The sequence below is a fragment of the Heptranchias perlo genome, chromosome 3, assembly GCF_035084215.1.
Source record: "Heptranchias perlo isolate sHepPer1 chromosome 3, sHepPer1.hap1, whole genome shotgun sequence".
Classification (NCBI taxonomy): Eukaryota; Metazoa; Chordata; class Chondrichthyes; order Hexanchiformes; family Hexanchidae; genus Heptranchias; species Heptranchias perlo.
This window is the reverse complement of record NC_090327.1, coordinates 27,666,602-27,686,797: the sequence shown is the minus strand read 5'-3', so window position 1 is coordinate 27,686,797 and position 20,196 is coordinate 27,666,602. Positions and strand designations below refer to the sequence as shown.

Below are 20,196 nucleotides of genomic sequence, written 5' to 3'. Positions count from 1 at the left end.
ATTATTGTCAGATAGAGTGCGTGCAATATCATAGATTTAGGCACCCTCCCTTCCTTTTCTCTTTCTACTTAATTATCTCACTCAGAATGACAACCTGGTGGTGCATTACACTGCCACTCAACTACTACTGCTGTGCATAGGCAAAGAGTTATGGGGAGGGGTGGGAGGAAGAGGATGGAGGATTTCCACAGTATAAAAGTATCAGGGCAGCTGCCAGGAAAGTGACCTGCATCTTGCAGTACTGGTGATCACACACCAGTTACACATGATTGGAGTGGAAGCCCTTGCAATTCATGAAGGCAGTGTGGACATCTGAAGAAGAATGTCGGGTGATGTGGGTGCAGTCAACGAGGCCCTGGACTTGGCGGAATCCTGCAATCTGTGCAAACCCCAGAGCCCCATCCTGCTGCTTCCTGTTGTCCATGTGGAAAGTGGTGAAAATGTTTGCTCTAGCAGACACAGCATCAGTCATCCGCTTAATGCAAGCATGGACTGAAGTCTGATTGATGTTACTGATGTGGCAGCCTGGAAGGAGCCAGAGGCAAATAAGTTGAGGGCTGCAGTGACCTTGATTGCAGCAAGCAGTGCTGTGCTAGCTGTGGTAGTTAATTACGATTCTTGTTGCAGGAGGTGACACGACTCTGTGAGAGCCTCCCTAAAGAAACAAAGTCTCATTATACACTGCTCCTGAGAGAAGTGCAGGTATGTCGTCCTGGGCCTATAAACTCTGTTGGGAGGGTAAGGATTCCTGCAAATACACCTTCTGCTATTTAGTCTCCCTCCAGCTGTCAAGTGAGCTGAGGCATACTGGCCTCCAGATCGGCGAACGTGTATTATCATCTGCCAAAGTGAGATATGTTCACCTCTCTCTGCAGATGAGTTTGTGCTCGAACTGAAGGGTGAGCACTTGCCTGGTTCCTCTTCATTGCTCCTCTTCTTCTTCCAAAAACTTCAGATTGAGTTTCTTATTAGGAAACTCACTGAAATTACTGAAATATACTTACCTTAAATTTATTATATTCTTTCCATAAAATTCCATGTACTTACTGCTGACTAGCAACCTTGGATGGCCATTTCACATAGGCATGATTTTCATCTTATCCCTGCATGCCAGAATAGTAGAAAATGATGTGCAGGAGGTCCCCACCTCTACATTAATATTTAACTGAAGTGCCCACCTGTTTGAGACCAGCACATCCTACACTGTCGATCCACATCCCCTAGAAACTACGCTGAAACGCAAAGTGGGCAGAGTTTTCTGCTGCCTATTTTCTGCTACCAGTAACTGCTACACCAACAGTGGAAAATTTAGACTAATATTTCAATATCCAACTGTACTGGACAAGTAATCCAGGGGCCTGGACTAATAGTCCAGAGAACATGAGTTCAAATCCCACCATGGTAATTTGAGAATTTTAATTTAGTTAAAAAAAAATATGGATATAGCAAATTGGTATCAGTAAAAAAAAAGTGACCACAAAGCTTTCGGATTGTCGTAAAACTGGTTTGTCTGGCAGTAGCGAGGCAAGAAATTTCAAACTCTTAATGCTATAATGTGTTGGTTATTTATTGTGCTGTGTCATGAGAAGTGAGACTCTGTCCATCAGTTCCCCACACAGCAAACCCTAATGTTGGCCATGCCATTATTGGGGCGGGAGGTGGCAATAAGCATTCCATTGCTTTGATACAAGGAATGAGAAAAATAGAACCACTGGCACTTAACATTCTGAAACATTTCGCAAAGCGGAATTAGACACCAAACAGAAGTTAAAGAAGTTGATCGAAGGTACGATGAAAAATATGGGTTTTTTAAGATGGGAGAGACAAAGCAAATCGGAGGGATTTCGAAAGAGAATTCCAAAGGGCAATATCACAATGGCTGAAGACTGATCACGGAATGGAGGGAGGGAGGCTGAGCTTGCACAATGAAGCGGGGCCAGAAGGGTAAGGATGCAAGGTGGGATACAAGGATGGAGGGGGTCTCAAGGGTGCAATGCGGCAAAACCATGGAAGGATAAAGTCACTGGCTGGGCTACTCTTACACACATCTAATTGAATAGCTTTACAGCTGGAAAGGTTATGGACTGTACTCTCCTCCTGAATTACATATAGTATTGGTTGAGCAAACGACTGCAGAAAATTGGTCAAAACTTTGCAAAATGTGGGGACAGATTGAAAAAAAAGACTACTTTAGCTTGTTTGACAGGGTGGAGATTGAATATTTTAGTGGCTGTGGGGAGCTAGAAGAATTCTTTAACAAACATTTTATTGCAAAAGGGACTATATAGTCTCTGCATAGCAGCCTCATCACTAAAGGATAAATTCACTGATCCCACACTCCCAGTGAGGAGCCTCACCTGAAGGGGGTAATGTTAACTTCGGGCGATGGTGTGAAATGGATGATATCAAATTAGCTGCCCATTGAAGTCAATGGAAGAGAAAATCGGGCAGTGTGTATAATGGGCAGCCAATTCAACATTGCCCAATTCATACCATCACCTACAGTTAAAATTACCCTCGAAGAGAGTGTGAGTCAGAGAATCAGCACCTACCATTTTTGTAGCCCTATCTTTTGAGCCTAGCACAGCACTGGGAGCATGGGATTGGTGGATTTATCATATAAATCCAAACCCAGTCTTTTGCACTCTACCCTGTTTTTGACTATCTACTATGCTTCTTACTGGGCAATGGTAGCTTATAAGGGGTAACATCATAAGAGACCACAAGAGATAGGAGCAGGAGTAGGCCATTCTGCCCTTCGAGCCTGCTCCACCATTTAATGAGATCATGTCTGATCTGATTTTTACCTCAACTCCACTTTCCTGCCTTTTCCCCATATCCTTTGACTCCCATGCTGATCAAAAATTTGTCTAACTCAGTCTTGAATGTATTCAATGGCTCAGCCTCCACAGCTTTTTGGGGTAAAGAATTCCAAAGATTCACGACCCTCTGGGAGAAGAAATTCCTCCTCATTTCCGTCTTAAACGGGCGACCCCTTATTCTGATACTATGCCCCTAATTTTAGATTCCCCCATGAGGGGTAACATCCTCTCAGCATCTAACCTGTTGAGTCCCCTCAGAATCTTATATGTTTCAATAAGATCTCCTCTCATTCTTCTAAACTCCAATGAATAGTGACTCTTTAAAATGTTTATCTGGGTTTTTCTTCAATGTCCAAGCTTCTCTTATCCAATCAAGCACCATTGCATTGCTTGACATGGTAGAATGGAATCTTCCATCCTAAGCATATGGCCTGGCCAATTGAGGCTCTTTTGCTAACTGCCAATCAAAGGTACCGAGAGTGGCAACGGTTGCCAAAAAGTTTTTGCTGTAATGTCATTTTCAAAAAGATGTAGCCCATATTAAGAAAGAAATGATAAAGGAAATTATATCAAAATCAACGAGATCCCCTCAATTTGACCTTTTGGAGTCTTTGTTTTAGAACGCAATTTTACAATGTGATAGCATCCCTTTTAAAATGGACACATTTTTATTTCACCATCTGTCTTATTTTGATTAAGCAAGGTAACTTTGTCAATAAAACTGCAGAAAAATTCAAGGTGAGGAGAACTCATAAATACTCTCCTCCTGATTGTTATTTTTTATTAAGTGTAGCCAATTAAGAAAGAAAATAGACAGGTTGACTGTCTCTGTTAGTTCAGCAAGCCAGAAGTGAAAGTCACATAATGGAGAAGAGAGGGTCAAGTGATTTGGAAATACAATTTGGTTGACATTGAGGGCAGCAGTGGCTTAAAAAAAGCAACAAAATGTTTTGTATAGACATTTACTTTGAGAAGCTGGAAATAGAATCATACAATCATGCAGCTCAGAAGGAGGCCATTCGGCCCATCATGCCTGTGCCGGCCCTTTGAAAGAGCAATCCAATTAGTCCCACTCCCCTGATCTTTCCTCACAACCCTGCAAATGTTTCCTTACATAAGAAATAGGAGCAGGTGTAGGCCACATGGCCCCTCGAGCCTACTCTACCATTCAATCAGATCATGGCTGATGTTCGACCTCAACTCCACTTTCCTGCCCGATCCCCATATCCCTTGATTCCCCTAGAGTCCAGAAATCTGTCTATCTCAGCCTTGAATATATTCAATGACTCAGCATCTACAGCCCTCTGGGGTAGAGAATTCCAAAGATTCACAACCTTCTGAGTGAAGAAATTCCTCCTTAACTCAGTCCTAAATGGCCGACCCCTTATCCTGCAGCTATGCCCCCTAGTTCTAGACTCTCCAGCCATGGGAATCAACCTCTCAGCACCTACCTGTCAAGCCCCCTCACAATCTTATATGTTTCAATTAGATCACCTCTTCTAAACTCCCGAGAGTATAGACCTATTCTACTCAACCTCGCCTCGTAGGACAACCCTCTCATCCCAGGAATTAATCTAGTCAATCTTCGCTGGACCGCCAAAACTATACACAGTACTCCAGGTGAGGTCTCACCAAAGCCCTGTACAATTGTAATAAGACTTCCTTAGTCTTGTGCTCCAACCCCCTTGCAATAAAGGCCAACATTCCATTTGCTTTCCTAATTGCTTGCTGTACCTACATGCTAACTTTTTCTGTTTCTTGTACGAGGATACCCAAGTCTCTCTGAACACCAACACTTCATAGTTCTCACCATTTAAAAAATATTTTGCTTTTCTATTCTTCCTACTAAAGTGAATAACCTCACATTTCCCCACATTATACTCCATTTGCTAACTTCTTGCCCACTCAGTTAACCTGTCTATATCCCTTTGCAGACTCTTACTTTCCAACCTTGCTTTGTATCATCAGCAAACTTGGATACATGACACTCGGTCCCTTCATCTAAGTCATTAATGTAGATTGTAAATAGCTGAGGCCCAAGCACCAATCCTTGCGGTACCTCACTAGTTACAGCCTGCCAGCCCGAAAATTACCTGTTTATCCCTACTCTCTGTTTTCTGTCCGTTAATCCAGCCTCTATCCATGCTAATATGTTACCCCCAACCCATGAGCCCTTATCTTGTGTAACAACCTTTTATGTGGCATCTTATCAAATGCCTTTTGAAAATCCAAATATACTACATCCACTGGTTCCCCTTTATCTACCCTGCTAGTTGCATCCTCAAAAAACTCTAATAGGTTTGTCAAACACGATTTCCCTTTCATAAAACCATGTTGCCTCTGCCTAATCATATTATGATTTTCTAAGTGCCCTGTTACCACTTCCTTAATAATGGATTCCAGCATTTTCCTGACGACTGATGTCAGGCTAGCTGGCCTGTAATTCCCTGTTTTCTCTCTCCCTCCTTTCTTGAATAGTGGGGTCACATTTGCTACCTTCCAATCCGCTGGGACCTTTCTAGAATCTAGGGAATTTTGGAACATCATAACCAATGCATCCACTATCTCTGCAGCCACCTCTTGGATGTAGGCCATCAGGTCCAGGGGATTTATCAGCTTTTAGTTCCATTAGTTTCTCAAGTACTTTTTCTCTACTGATATTAATTACTTTAAGTTCCTCACTCTCATTAGCCCTTTGATTCCCCACTATTTTTGGCATGCTTTTTGTTTCTTCTACTGTGAAGACAGATACAAAATATTTGTTTAATGTCTCTGTCATTTCCTGATTCCCCATTATAATTTCTCCTGTCTCAGCCTCTAAGGGACCAATGTTTACTTTTGCTACTCTCTTCCTTTTTACATACTTGTAGAAGCTCTTACAATCCGTTTTTATATTTCTTGCTAGTTTACTTTCTTATTATATTTTCTCTCTTTTTATCAATTTTTTGGTCGTCCTTTGCTGATTTCTAAAACTCTCCCAATCCTCAGGCTTTTCATGTATATATCCAATTTCCTTTAGAAAGTTACTATTGAATCTGCTTCCACCACTCTTTGAAGCAGTGCACTCCAGATCATAACAACTTGCTGCATAAAACATTTCTCCTCATCTCTCCCCTGGTTCTTTCGCCGATTATCTTAAGTCTGTGTCCTCTGCTTACCAACCCTTCTGCCGGTGGAAACAGTTTCTCTCTATCTATCAAAAAGAGAGATCAGAAAAAGAAGACACGCTTCCAGCTTGCTCCATTTCTGTTTACTTAACATTTGTGCGTGGGTGGTATTTCTATGTTATTAAGGATTGTACACCAGTGGCTGCCGCACACAGCAGAACATCAAATTGAACAGCCTATAGCCCAGATTTTGCCCTGTTTCAAAGTTTCCATTGGCAGAGGAATGTGTGAATTGACTCTCAGTCACAATTATATTCAGCATATGTGGTAGTGTTATTCAGTGGCTTAAAATATGAATTGTGCTGCAATCCTCCCCCTTTGTATTACATGGAACACTCTTATATGCTGAACTGAAATAGAATTTGATGCTCAATGTAGGGGTGCAAAATCACATTGTGAACAAAGCGGTGAATTTGGTAACTGTGTGGTGCAGTAAGTTAGAAAACTGTCCTTTATTTTCTGGGGTTTCAGTTTGTATCCAGTAATAATGCAACTGAATTTAGAGCCTTTATTTTGTAGAGAAACCTACCTGAAGGGTTAGGCATGTTGTAGGCCACCACCAAGGTTGACAAGAGGATACCAGAAAATTAAGTAAATTGAGGCAGATAATGGTACACTTGGGTTTCAAACCCTGTAGGCTTTAGGGGGAAGGAAAAACTAAAAAGCATACAGAGAAAGAACGATTTGGAGCTGCAGGCAGTGTGATGAATCTTGATTTCAATGCGGTAAGCATTGCTAGAGATTTACTAGAATGGTACCAAGGATGAAGGACTTCAGTTATCTGGAGACACTGGAGAAGCTGGGGTTGTTCTCCTTCAAACAGAGAAAGTTAAGGGGAGATTTGATAGAGATGTTCAAAATCATGAACAGTTTTGAGAGAGTAAATAAGGAGAAACTGTCTCCAGTGGAAGAAGGGTCGGTAACCAAAGGACACAGATTTAAAGTGATCAGCAAAAGAGCCAAAGACGACATGAGGAAATATTTTTTATACAGCGAGTTGTAATGATTTGGAATGCACTGCCTGAAAGAATGGTGGAAGCAGATTCAATAGTAACTTTCAAAAGGGAATTGGATAAATACTTGAAGGCAAAACAAATGATGGGGTTATGGGGAAAGAGCAGGGGAACTGGACTAATTGGATAGCTCTTTCAAAGAGCTGGTACAGGTACAATGGGCTGAATGGCCTCCTCCTGTGCTGTATCTACTATGATACTATGATACTATGAAGCATGCAGCGAGAGGAATGCGTAGGGTGGTGTATTCAAAACTTAGGAGGAACAAGTTAGGAAATTTTAGAGGAGCAATGACAGTATTAAACTAAAGAAAAAATAAGGCAAGTTGTATTGGAAAGAAAGGTTGGAAGTTGGAGATTGGAGATATCAACAAGATTTTTCAGATGACAAGCTTTTTCTTCCACCTGTGCAAGAGTGTTAGAGTGAAGCTAGAAGACTCTCCTCAGGCAAGGAAGCAGCATTCAAGTTTTGAAGAGTCTTGGGCTTAATAGAGTTAAGAGCTTTCGAGGAGGAAAAAAAAGGGTTTAGAGTGAAAGGCAAGTTTAGGAACGGAGGAGATGCAGCAGTTTCATTTAGGATCAGAAGTGATAGTGAGGCCAATTATATCAGCTGAAGATGAAGGTGCTAGGGTTGGAGAGGCAGCTGTTAGCTGGATTTACAAGGCACAGAAAGAAAGTGGAGCTGAAGTTCCATAGTGGATCCGCCAGCCTCTAAACATAACTCGGGCAAAAAAAAGCAGAGACCAAGTTACACGGGGTTTCTACCTTTTCCAGGAGTTTCCTTATTGACTTGTAAGGGGAAGAACTTGGGACTGCCCCTTACATGGCAAATAATGGGCTACAGGTTGGAACTCTCTAAGTACCCACCTGCTCCTCATGTTCATGTACTTGAAAAGATGATACAAGAAAATTAGGTAAATCAGCTTCTATGCTGAGTGTTTGGAGGTGTACCGGCCTCCAGAAGGGTACACATGAACCCCACTGGGGCAAGCAGTTTGGACTCCTTGCTCAGGCACCGACTATGGCCATGGTCAGGAATTTGGGGGAGGGGGGGCGCGGAGCCTGGGCTACCCTCCTTCCCTGGGGTTGGTGAACAATTAAGTTTCCATGGACATGGGGCAGGCTTGCACCACAAATGATTCCAAAGTTAAGCTTACACCCACCTGCCCCATGTTAATGAGATGTCTTCCAACTAAGTCTAACGGAGTCAGTGCTGAGAACCACAGGGATTGCGACCTAAAGAATTTCGGTGCCACTTTGTCTTAAAAAGTGAATGAAAAACATTGGATTAGCCACATTGAAGAGAATGAAGGAAATTAAGACATAGAGATTCAGCCATTGCACTACAGGAGGAATGGAGGATGCCTGTTATCTGAGAGACAATGGATTTAGCGTGGAGGAAGTTATTGACATGGTGAAGGAACAGAGAGAATTTAGCCCTGGGAGACTCCTGCAGTTATTGGAAAATGTGTCATAAGATGAGCCATGACCTACAATACAGATAAAGTGATTTGAGAGGAAACGAGACAGCCACGAACATTGTTTTAGTGTGAAATCACATATCTGTAAGTTGTTTAGTGATGCACAATGCCAGATTCTGTCATGCTTTGAACATGTCCGAGGCAATGACAAATTAACACCAAAGTGACCAGCGTCCCAGAGACATGTAACATTGGCAAAAGGTTACCATTGGAATTTTCATCCTAAAAAGTACACTGATCATTGTCAATTAGTCCAGAACTTTCACTGTAATTGATAATTGAGAGTTGGCAGCAGCTTCCAAAATTTTAGAAACTGTGGATGTAAGGGCAATGGGGCAATGGGGCAATAGCTGGTGGATAAGAGAGATCACTCTTCTTGGGGAGAGAACTAATGCAATCAAATTTCCAAGAAGATTGAAAGGTGCACTGAGGTAAGGGAGATTCAGAGCTACTTGTCTTGAAGATAACAGGACTAGAGACTTAGAGTCATAGAGTCATAGAGTTATACAGCACGGATAGAGGCCCTTCGGCCCATCGTGTCCGCACCGGCCATCAAGCCCTGTCTACTCTAATCCCATATTCCAGCATTTGGTCCGTAGCCTTGTATGCTATGGCATTTCAAGTGCTCATCCAAATGCTTCTTGAATGTTGTGAGGGTTCCTGCCTCCACAACCCTTTCAGGCAGTGAGTTCCAGACTCCAACCACCCTCTGGGTGAAAAAGTTCTTTCTCAAATCCCCTCTAAACCTCCCGCCTTTTACCTTGAATCTATGTCCCCTTGTTATAGAACCCTCAACGAAGGGAAAAAGCTCCTTAGTATCCATCCTATCTGTGCCCCTCATAATTTTGTACACCTCAATCATGTCCCCCCTCAGCCTCCTCTGCTCCAAGGAAAACAAACCCAATCTTCCCAGTCTCTCTTCATAGCTGAAGCGCTCCAGCCCTGGTAACATCCTGGTGAATCTCCTCTGCACCCTCTCCAAAGCGATCACATCCTTCCTGTAGTGTGGCGACCAGAACTGCACACAGTACTCCAGCTGTGGCCTAACCAGTGTTTTATACAGCTCCATCATAACCTCCTTGCTCTTATATTCTATGCCTCGGCTAATAAAGGCAAGTATCCCATATGCCTTCTTTACCACCTTATCTACCTGTTCCGCCGCCTTCAGGGATCTGTGAACTTGCACACCAACATCCCTCTGACCCTCTGTCTTGCCGAGGGTCCTCCCATTCATTGTGTATTCCCTTGCCTTGTTAGTCCCTCCAAAGTGCATCACCTCGCACTTTTCCGGGTTATTGCTGCCATGCCCATCGGATCCTCCACTTCTTGGAATACAGACAGTGGAGGATCCGATGGGCATGGCAGCAATAAGCTGGATTTTGGTTGAACAGAATGGAGTACTGGAACAAGGTTATTAGATTGGGAGGCGAAAAGTGAGATTCTGTTTAGGAGAGATGGCTACTGAAATGGTAGCCTTCAGTACCCCCAAACAAGAAACCTTCTAGTACCCTTAATAAGTAGTCATGCTGTACCCCAAATAAGTAATCTTCCAGTACTCCAAACAAGTGTCTCCAGTACCCCGAATAAGTAGCCTTCTAGTCCCCCAAACAAGTAGTCTTCTAGTACCCTAAATAATAGTCTTCCAGTGTCCCAAATAAGTAATCATCTGGTACTCCAAACAAGTGGTCTTCTACTATCCCAAACAAGAAATCATTCTTCATCTATTAGTTTAAAGAAAAGAAAGAACTTACATCTATCTAGCTTCATTCAAATCCTCAGGGTATCCTAAAGCACTGCACAGCCAATGATTTACTTTTGAAATTTAGTCACTTTTGTACAGCAATGTCCCACAAGCAGAAAATGAGATGAAAAACCAGAAGATCTGTTTTGATGGTGTTGGTTGAGGAATAAACGATAGTCAGGTCCTCAAGAGTTCTCTTTGAATTGTATCGTGGGATCTTTTACGTCCACATGAACAGGCAGACGGGGCTTCCGTTCAAGGTCTCATCTGAAAGACAGCACTTCTGACAATGCAGTATTCCCTCAGTACTGCACTGAAATGCCAGTCTAGATTATGTGCTCAAATCCTACAGTCAGTCTTGAACCTACAACCTTCTAACTCTGAGGCGACAGTGCTACCATTGAGTCAAGCTAACACTTAGACCTAGACTATGATTTCAACCAGTTCAACCAATGGAGGCATCGCAGATGAACATACCTCATATTTTTCCAGCAAATCAGCTAATTTTGTTGGCTGATGCTTTTCTCAGCTTTATTGTTTAATGTCAGGCCATTCTAACTAAAACAGGATGATTAAGGATAGCAGAATCTCACACTGTCCTCGCTTGACATCCATCACAAGTCCATTTTCCAGCAAAGGACACTAAATAGTGGCCAAGAACAGGAAAGCTAACATTTTCTCCACTCCTCTCCCTAGCACTGGGCCACTAATGCCAACTATATCATTCTCAATCAGATCAGCTAACTCAGTATCCTTCTTCTTTCTTTGGCAGTTCCTCAGGGTCGGGGATGACTTGTTTCCACTCTGGGAGGGTGGGTTCTGCGGTGGCTGAATAGTCCAATCCTGGAGCCGCAGACTCCGCCACAGATGGGACAGGTAGTGTTTAATAAGGCGGGTGGGTGAGAGGCTTTGGATTCTGCGTGCTCTTTTCACTGCTTACCCTTGGTCTCCATATGCTCCACTCGGTGACGCTCGAGGTGATTGGCGCCTTCGCGGATGCTTCTTCTCCAGTTTGGGCGTTCTAGGGCAAGCAATTCCCACGTGTCGGTGGGGATGTTGCATTTTTTTTGGGAGGCTTTGAGAGTGTCCTTATAGCGTTTCCTCTGTCCTCCTAGTGATCGCCTGCCATTGTGGAGCTCGGAGTAGATCACTTGTTTAGGTAATCTTGTGTCGGGCATGCGGACAATGTGGCCCGCCCATTGCAGCTGGTTGAGCGTGACCAGTGCCTCGATACTGGGGATGTTAGCCTGGGAGAGAACGCTCATGTTGGTACGCCTATCCTGCCAGTGGATTTGCAGGATTTTGCGGAGGCAACGTTGGTGATATCTCTCCAGGGATTTGAGGAGTCTGCTGTACATTGTCCATGTTTCTGATGTATACAGGAGGGTGGGGACCCCGGCTGCTCTGTAGACCATGAGCTTGGTGCTGGATTTGAGGTCTCAGTCTTCGAGCACTCTGTTCCTCAAGCGTCCGAAGGCTACACTGGCGCATTGGAGTCGATGTTGAATTTCATCAGCGATGTCTGCTCATGCCGAAAGGAGGCTATCGAGGTATGGGAAATAATCCACGCTGTCCAGAGGCTCACCGTGGATCTTGATGGTCGGAGGACAGTGTTGTGTGGCAGGAGTGGGCTGGTAGAGGATCTTTGTTTTCCGGACATTTAGCCTGAGGCCCATTCTCTCATACGCCTCAGTGAATGCGTCGACGATGGTTTGTAGCTCGGCCTCTGAGTGTGCGCACACGCAGATGTCGTCTGCGTACTGTTGCTCGATGACAGAAGTTGGGGTGGTCTTGAATCTGGCCTGGAGGCGTTGAAGGTTCAACAGTTTCCCGCTTGTCCTGTAGGTTAGCTCCACTCCAACGGGGAGCTTCATGGTGATGGGGTGGAGCGTTGCAGCGAGGAAGATGGAGAAGAGCGTTGGTGCGATGACGTAGCCCTGCTTGAAGACAAATGTCGGTCCCTTACAGTCAGAAATGGGGGAAATTATAGTGGGGAACAAAGAAATGGCAGAACAATTAAATACATACTTTGGTTCTGTCTTCACAAAGGAGGACACAAATAACTTCCTGGAAATGTTAGGGAACCAAAGGTCTAGTGAGAGGGAGGAACTGAAGGAAATCAGTATTAGTAAAAAAATAGTGCTAGGGAAATTAATGGGGCTAAAGGCTGACAAATCCCCAGGGCCTGATAATCTACATCCCAGAGTACTAAAGGAAGTGGCCCTGGAAATAGTGGATGCATTGGTCATCATCTTCCAAAATTCTATGGACTCTGGAACAGTTCCTACAGATTGGAGGGTTGCAAATGTAACCCCACTATTTAAAAAAGGAGGGAGAGAAAAAACAGGGAATTACAGACCAGTTAGCCTAACATCAGTAGTGGGGAAAATGCTAGAGTTTATTATAAAAGATGTGATAACAGAACACTTGGAAGGCTTTAATGGGATTGGACAAAGTCAGCATGGGTTTATGAAAGGGAAATCATGCTTAACAAATCTACTGGAGTTTTTTGAGGATGTAACTGGTAGAATAGATAGGGGAGAACCAGTGGATGTGGTGTATTTGGATTTTCAGAAGGCTTTTGATAAGGTCCCATACAAGTGGTTAGTGTGCAAAATTAAAGGACATGGGATTGGTGGGAATATACTGGCATGGATTGAGAATTGGTTGACAGACAGGAAACAGAGAGTAGGAATAAATGGGCAGGCAGTGACTAGTGGGGTACTGCAGGGATCAGTGCTTGGGCCCCAGCTATTCACAATATATATCAATGATTTGGATGAGGGAACTGAATGTAACATTTCTAAGTTTGCAGACGACACAAAGCTGGGGTAGAAGGTGAGCTGTGAGGAGGATGCAAAGAGGCTCCAATGTGATTTAGACAAGTTGGATGAGTGGGCAAGAACATGGCAGATGCAGTACAACGTGGATAAATGTGAGGTTATCCACTTTGGTTGTAAAACAGAACGACAGATTATTATGTGAATGGTGATAGATTGGGAAAAGGGGAGGTGCAACAAGACCTGGGTGTCCTTGTATACCAGTCACTGAAAGCGAGCATTCAGGTGCAGCAAGCAGGAAGGTGAATGGTATGTTGGCATTCATTGCAAGATGATTTGAGTACAGGAACAGGGATGTCTTACTGCAGTTGTACAGGGCCCTGGTGAGACCACATCTGGAGCATTGTCTGCAGTTTTGGTCTCCTTATCTGAGGAAGGATGTCCTTGCCATGGAGGGAGTGCCATTTACCAGACTGATTCCTGGGATGGCAGGACTGATGTATGAGGAGAGATTGGGTCGACTATGCCTATATTCACTAGAGTTTAGAAGAATGAGAGTTGATCTCATTGAAACATATAAAATTCTAAGAGGACTAGACAGACTAGATGCAGGGAGGATATTAACCAGGGGTCACAGTCTCAGGATACGGGGTATGCCATTCACAAACGAGATGAGGAGAAATTTCTTCACTCAGAGGGTGGTGAACCTGTGGAATTCTCTACCACAGAATATATTCAAGAAGGAGATAGATATATTTCTTAATGCTAAAGGGATCAAGGGATATGGGGAAAAAGCTGGAACAGGGTATTGAGTTAGACGATCAGCCATGATCATTTTGAACGGAGGAGCAGGCCCGAAAGGCTGAATGGCCTACTCTTGCTCCTATTTTCTATGATTCTATGATTCTATGGCTTTAATAGCGCTGAAGAAGCCGCGCACGTCGTCGTTGTCAGCGAGTTGCTGAGTCTCCTGCGCTCTTTCCACCCACCATCTGTTCTTTAGTTCACGGGTTCTTTGCTGCACCTCGGCCTTCAGTTGCCTGTAGGCTTGTTTCCTCTCACTCAAGTTTTGGTGGAGCTGCCAATTCAGGAACGCCTTGCGTTTGCGGTCTAGGAGATCCTGGATCTCCTGATCATTCTCGTTGAACCAGTCTTGGTGTTTCCTGGTCGTGAGACCGAGCATCTCCTCGCAGGTGCTGACAATGGTGGCTTTTAGGGCGGACCAGACGCTGTGGGAACTCTGCGACTCTGGTTCGTTGGTCGTCACCAGTTTGTTTATAAGGCAACAGCTGAGTAGGCCTTTCTTCTCAGGGTCTTTGAGTCCAGCGACATTAAGTCTCCTGCGGCAGAGTTTTTTCTGCCACTGCCGGTTTGGGGCCAGGTTGATGGAGATGGTAGAGCAGATTAGTCGGTGGTCAGTCCAGCAGTCATCGGCTCCGGTCATGGTGCGGGTGATGCAGACATCTTTGCGGTCCCTCGCTCGGACGATGATGTAGTCTATTAGGTGCCAGTGCTTAGAGCGGGGGGTGTTTCCATGAGGTCTTGTACTTGTCCCGCTGGCAGAACAGGGTGTTCGTTATGACGAGGTCATGTTCTAGGCATTTCGTCAGGAGGAGGACTCCATTGGGGTTTGCTTTCCCTACGCCCTCCTTGCCTAACACGCCTTTCCAAAGGTTTGCGTCCCTCCGGACTCTGGTATTGAAGTCGCCGAGGAGAATCAGCTTGTCTCCCTTTGGGAAACGGGACAGCGATTGGTCAAGGCTAGAGTAGAATGCCTCTTTTATCTCGTCTGTTGCTTCTAGGGTCGGGGCGTAGGCATTGACGACTGTAGTGTGCTGCTTCTGGGCCAGGGTGAGCCGTAGGGTAATGATGCATTCATTTACCCCGCAGGGGGATTCGTTGAGATGTCCAACCAATTTGTTTTTTATGGCAAAGCCAACCCCATAGAGACAGCCTTCTTCTTCTGGTTTGCCTTTCCAGAAGAAGGTGTATCCGCCGCCTTGTTCTTTAAGCTGGCCTTCTCCTGCCAGCCGTGTCTTGCTCAGGGCGACGATGTCGATGTTGTAGCGTCGGACTTCCCTGTTTATGATGGCAGTGCGACGTTCAGGTCTGTCGCTGTTGGGATTGTCCATAAGGGTCCTGACGTTCCAGGTCCCGAAATTCATTTGGGTGGGTAGGGTGGGGTTGGGGTGGAAGATGCCTGTGCATGGATTCTTTTAACGTGGGGTGGTCTTTGCACACCAACCACCACACGGTCCCAGCAGAGCAAGGTCTTGGCCCAATGGCAGGGAACTCCGAGACGATTGGAGACCAGTCTCTGCTGTAGGACGGGGACTAACAAACACTCATCATCCACCAATCAAGGTCTCATCTGAAAGACAGCACTTCTGACAATACAGCATTCCCTCAGTACTGCACTGAAATGCCAGTCTAGATTATGTGCTCAAATCCTACAGTCAGTCTTGAACCTACAACCTTCTAACTCTGAGGTGAGAGTGCTACCATTGAGTCAAGCTAACACTAAGACCTAGACTATGATTTCAACCAGATCAACCAATGGAGGCATCGCAGATGAACATACCTCATAATTTTCCAGCAAATCAGCTAATTTTGTTGGCTGATGCTTTTCTCAGCTTTATTGTTTAATGTCAGGCCATTCTAACTAAAACAGGATGGTTAAGGATAGCAGAATCTCACACTGTCCTCATTTAACATCCATCACAAGTGCATTTTCCAGCAATGGGCACTAAATAGTGGCCAAGAACAGGAAAGCTAACATTTTCTCCACTCCTCTCCCTAGCACTGGGCCACTGATGCCAACTATATCATTCTCAATGAGATCAGCTAACTCAGTATGGACCAGTGATCAAATCTGGTCAATACTACTGCTACCAAATCTTTCGGCATGAAGTGATCGATGGCTTTTTCTGTATTTTGTTGAAAGCTTTCTTTTTTCCCCCACTAATCTGGGACCATTTTTCTCTTTGTTGTAAGGAAATGTAGTCAAATTCTATTTGTGTTTTGCCCTTCCAGGTTATTGTAAAAAGCACTCCGCAGCTTTCACACTTCTTAAGAATGTGAAAAAATCATCAGACATAGTTATTTTTCTTTTAGTTTCGCTGGAGCTGCCGTTCAACTTTGCATAAATTAACATAATTTTTTCAAAACATTTCCCACCATCCCTGGTGACACAATTTCCCCCTTCAATTCATTTTCAATTACAAAATTAACTGTTAAATTTTCTTAATCACAAAAAAATGTTCACTAAATCTCACACATAATCATTACATAACTACATATCACTACCTGAAAATGTCAGCAATTATTAGTGACTACAAGATGGAGATAGCAATGCCTCAAATTCATTAAGCAGAACAGTAAGATTAATAGCAGTGCCTGGGGGTCCTTCCCACAAAATGGCTTCTACGAGCTGGATAAATGTCTTGGACTGTGGCCGCAACATTTATTCTTGTGTAGGATCAGTTTAAAACATTCTTCTCCTACCCTGCATTGTATAAATTATCCTCTCAACATAATTATCATATCTGTATATTCAGCACAATTTTGGATTTACTTTGTTATCTATCAAGAATTGTATTGCCTCTTGGATTTTAATATAAAATGCATTCTTTTGATAAAATGATATTTTTAATTGGCTATTTGGGTAAGTGTCCTTGTTTTGTATTTTTTCCCTGGCCTGACATTTAAGAACATAAGAACATAAGAAATTGGAGCAGGAGTAGGCCAATCGGCCCCTCGAGCCTGCTCCGCCATTCAATAAGATCATGGCTGATCTGATCCCAACCACAAATCTAAAGAACACAAGAAGTCGGAGCAGGACCCGGCCACATAGCCCCTGGGCCCTCTCCGCCACCCACAGGGCATTGACCGATCCGAACTCAGCTTCATGTCCAATTTCCTGCCCGCTCCCCATAACCCCTAATTCCCTTTACTTCTAGGAAACTGTCTATTTCTGTTTTAAATTTATCTAATGATGTAGCTTCCACAGCTTCCTGGGGCAGCAAATTCCACAGACCGACCACCCTCTGAGTGAAGAAGTTTCTCCTCATCTCAGTTTTGAAAGAGCAGCCCCTTATTCTAAGATTATGCCCCCTAGTTCTAGTTTCACCCATCTTTGGGAACATCCTTACTGCATCCACCCGATCAAGACCCTTCACAATCTTATATATTTCAATAAGATCGCCTCTCATTCTTCTGAACTCCAATGAGTAGAGTCCCAATCTACTCAACCTCTCCTCATATGTCCGCCCCCTCATCCCCGGGATTAACCGAGTGAACCTTCTTTGTACTGCCTCGAGAGCAAGTATGTCTTTTCTTAAGTATGGAGACCAAAACTGTATGCAGTATTCCAGGTGCGGTCTCACCAATACCTTATATAACTGCAGCAATACCTCCTTGTTTTTATATTCTATCCCCCTAGCAATAAAAGCCAACATTCCGTTGGCTTTCTTGATCACCTGCTGCACCTGCATACCAACTTTTTGATTTTCTTGCACTAGGACCCCCAGATCCCTTTGTACTGCAGTACTTTCCAGTCTCTCGCCATTAAGAAAATAACTTGCTCTCTGATGTTTCCTGCCAAAGTGCATAACCTCACATTTTCCAATATTATATTGCATCTGCCAAATCTCCGCCCACTCACCCAGCCTGTCTATATCCCCTTGCAGGTTTTTTATGTCCTCCTCACTCTCTACTTTCCCTCCCATCTTTGTATCATCTGCAAATTTTGATATGTTGCACTCGGTCCCCTCCTCCAAATCGTTAATATAGATTGTAAAGAGTTGGGGACCCAGCACCGACCCCTGTGGAACACCACTGGTTACTGGTTGCCAGTCCGAAAATGAACCATTTATCCCAACTCTCTGCTTCCTGTTCGATAACCAATCCTCCACCCATGCCAGAATATTACCCCCAATCCCGTGATTTTTTATCTTAAGTAATAATCTTTTATGTGGCACCTTGTCGAATGCCTTCTGGAAGTCTAAATACACTATGTCCACTGGTTCCCCTTTATCCACCCTATACGTTATATCCTCGAAGAACTCAAGCAAATTTGTCAGACATGACTTCCCCTTCATAAAGCCATGCTGACTTTGTCCTATTAAATTATGCTTATCTAAATGTTCCGTTACTGTCTCCTTAATAATAGACTCCAAAATTTTACCCACCACAGATGTTAAGCTAACTGGCCTATAATTTCCAGCCTTCTGCCTACTACCCTTTTTAAATAACGGTGTTACATTAGCAGTTTTCCAATCTGCCGGGACCTCTCCTGAGTCCAGGGAATTTTGGAAAACTATCACCAAAGCATCCACAATCCCTACTGCCACTTCCCTCAAGACCTTAGGATGGAAGCCATCAGGTCCAGGGGATTTATCCGCCTTGAGTCCCATTATTTTACTGAGTACCATCTCCTGAGTGATTTTAATCGTATTTAGCTCCTCCCCCCCGAGAGTCCCCTGTTTGTCCAGTGTTGGGATATTCTTAGTGTCCTCTACTGTAAAGACTGAAACAAAATATTTGTTCAGCATTTTTGCCATCTCCATGTTTCCCACCATTAATTTCCTGGTCTCATCCTCTAAGGGACCTATGTTTGCCTTAGCCACCCTTTTTCTTTTTATATAACTATAGAAACTCTTGCTATCTGTTTTTATATTTTTTGCTAATTTCTTTTCATAATCTAACTTCCCTTTCTTAATCAATCCTTTAGTTACTTTTTGCTGTCTTTTGAAGAATTCCCAATCTTCTATCCTCCCACTAAGTTTGGCTACCTTATATGTCCTTGTTTTTAGTCGGATACTATCCTTGATTTCTTTACTTAGCCACGGATGGCTGTCATTTCTTTTACACCCTTTTTTCCTCAGTGGAATATATTTATTTTGAAAGTTGTAAAATAACTCCCTAAATGAACACCACTGCTCATGTACCGTCTTACCCTTTAATCTATTTTCCCAGTCCACTTTAATCAATTCCGCTCTCATACCATCATAGTCTCCTTTATTCAAGCTCAGTACGCTTGTTTGAGAATCAACCTTCTCACCCTCTAATTGGATATGGAATTCAACCATGTTGTGGTCGCTCGTTCCAAGGGGATCCTTAACTAGGACATTATTAATTAATCCTGACTCATTACACAGGACCAGGTCTAAGGTTGCCTGCCCCCTTGTAGGATCAGTTACATACTGCTCAAGAAATCCATCCCTGATGCACTCAATGAACTCGTCCTCAAGGCTGCTCTGCCCAATTTGATTTGTCCAGTTAATATGATAATTAAAATCCCCCATAATTATGGCTGTTCCCTTATTACATGCCCCGACTATTTCCTGATTAATACTTCTTCCAGCAGAGTTGCAACTATTAGGAGGCCTATATACTACGCCCACTAATGTTTTTTTCCCCTTATTATTCCTTATCTCCACCCAAACTGTTTCATTATCTTGATGCTTTGTCCCAATATCATTTCTCTGTATTACAGTGATTCCTTCCTTTATTATCATAGCCACCCCACCTCCCCTTCCTTCCTGCCTGTCCTTCCTGATTGTTAAATACCCTGGCATATTTAATTCCCAGTCGTTGTCACCCTGCAGCCATGTTTCTGTAATGGCCACAAGATCATACCCATACGTAGTTATTTGTGCCGTTAACTCGTCCATTTTATTACGAATGCTACGTGCATTCAGATAAAGAACTTTCAAATCTGTTTTGTGACGCTTAGTTCCTGCTTTTTCCTTTTTTAACACTTTACCTATTACTCCATACCTTCTGTCCCTTCCTGTTACGCTTTCCTCTCTCTCCCTGCTCAGGTTCCCAACCCCCTGCCACTTTAGTTTAAACCCTCCCCAACAGCACTAGCAAACACGGCAGGCATGCGACCCGCTCTTAAGCTGCCACCAAATTGCCCACCGTATCAGCAAATCAAGAACAGCCAGAGATTGTCCAGATGTGACCCTCCCTTCTGAATTTCCTGCTCCCAATCCTCCCTTTAGCAGCATCGTAACCTCCAATTAGCACTTTCCTCTTCAGACCTGAGAACTGAGCAAAGGGAGACTTTGACTTATGTTTGTTCTTTCTCTGATGGCATAACAAGTTACAACAAAGAATCCTTAAATAATTTAATATTTTATTTACCTATTTTGTGACAAATATAACAGTGTACATTTCCTGGTCACTAT

At 43.6% G+C, this 20,196-nt stretch overlaps 1 long non-coding RNA gene across 1 annotated transcript in view; it reads right to left on the bottom strand.

The window, feature by feature from the left end:
* Window positions 1–20,196, bottom strand: part of LOC137306055 (uncharacterized) — a 66,436-nt gene that overhangs the window by 32,398 nt on the left and 13,842 nt on the right. The gene's annotated exons all lie outside the window — the stretch shown is intronic.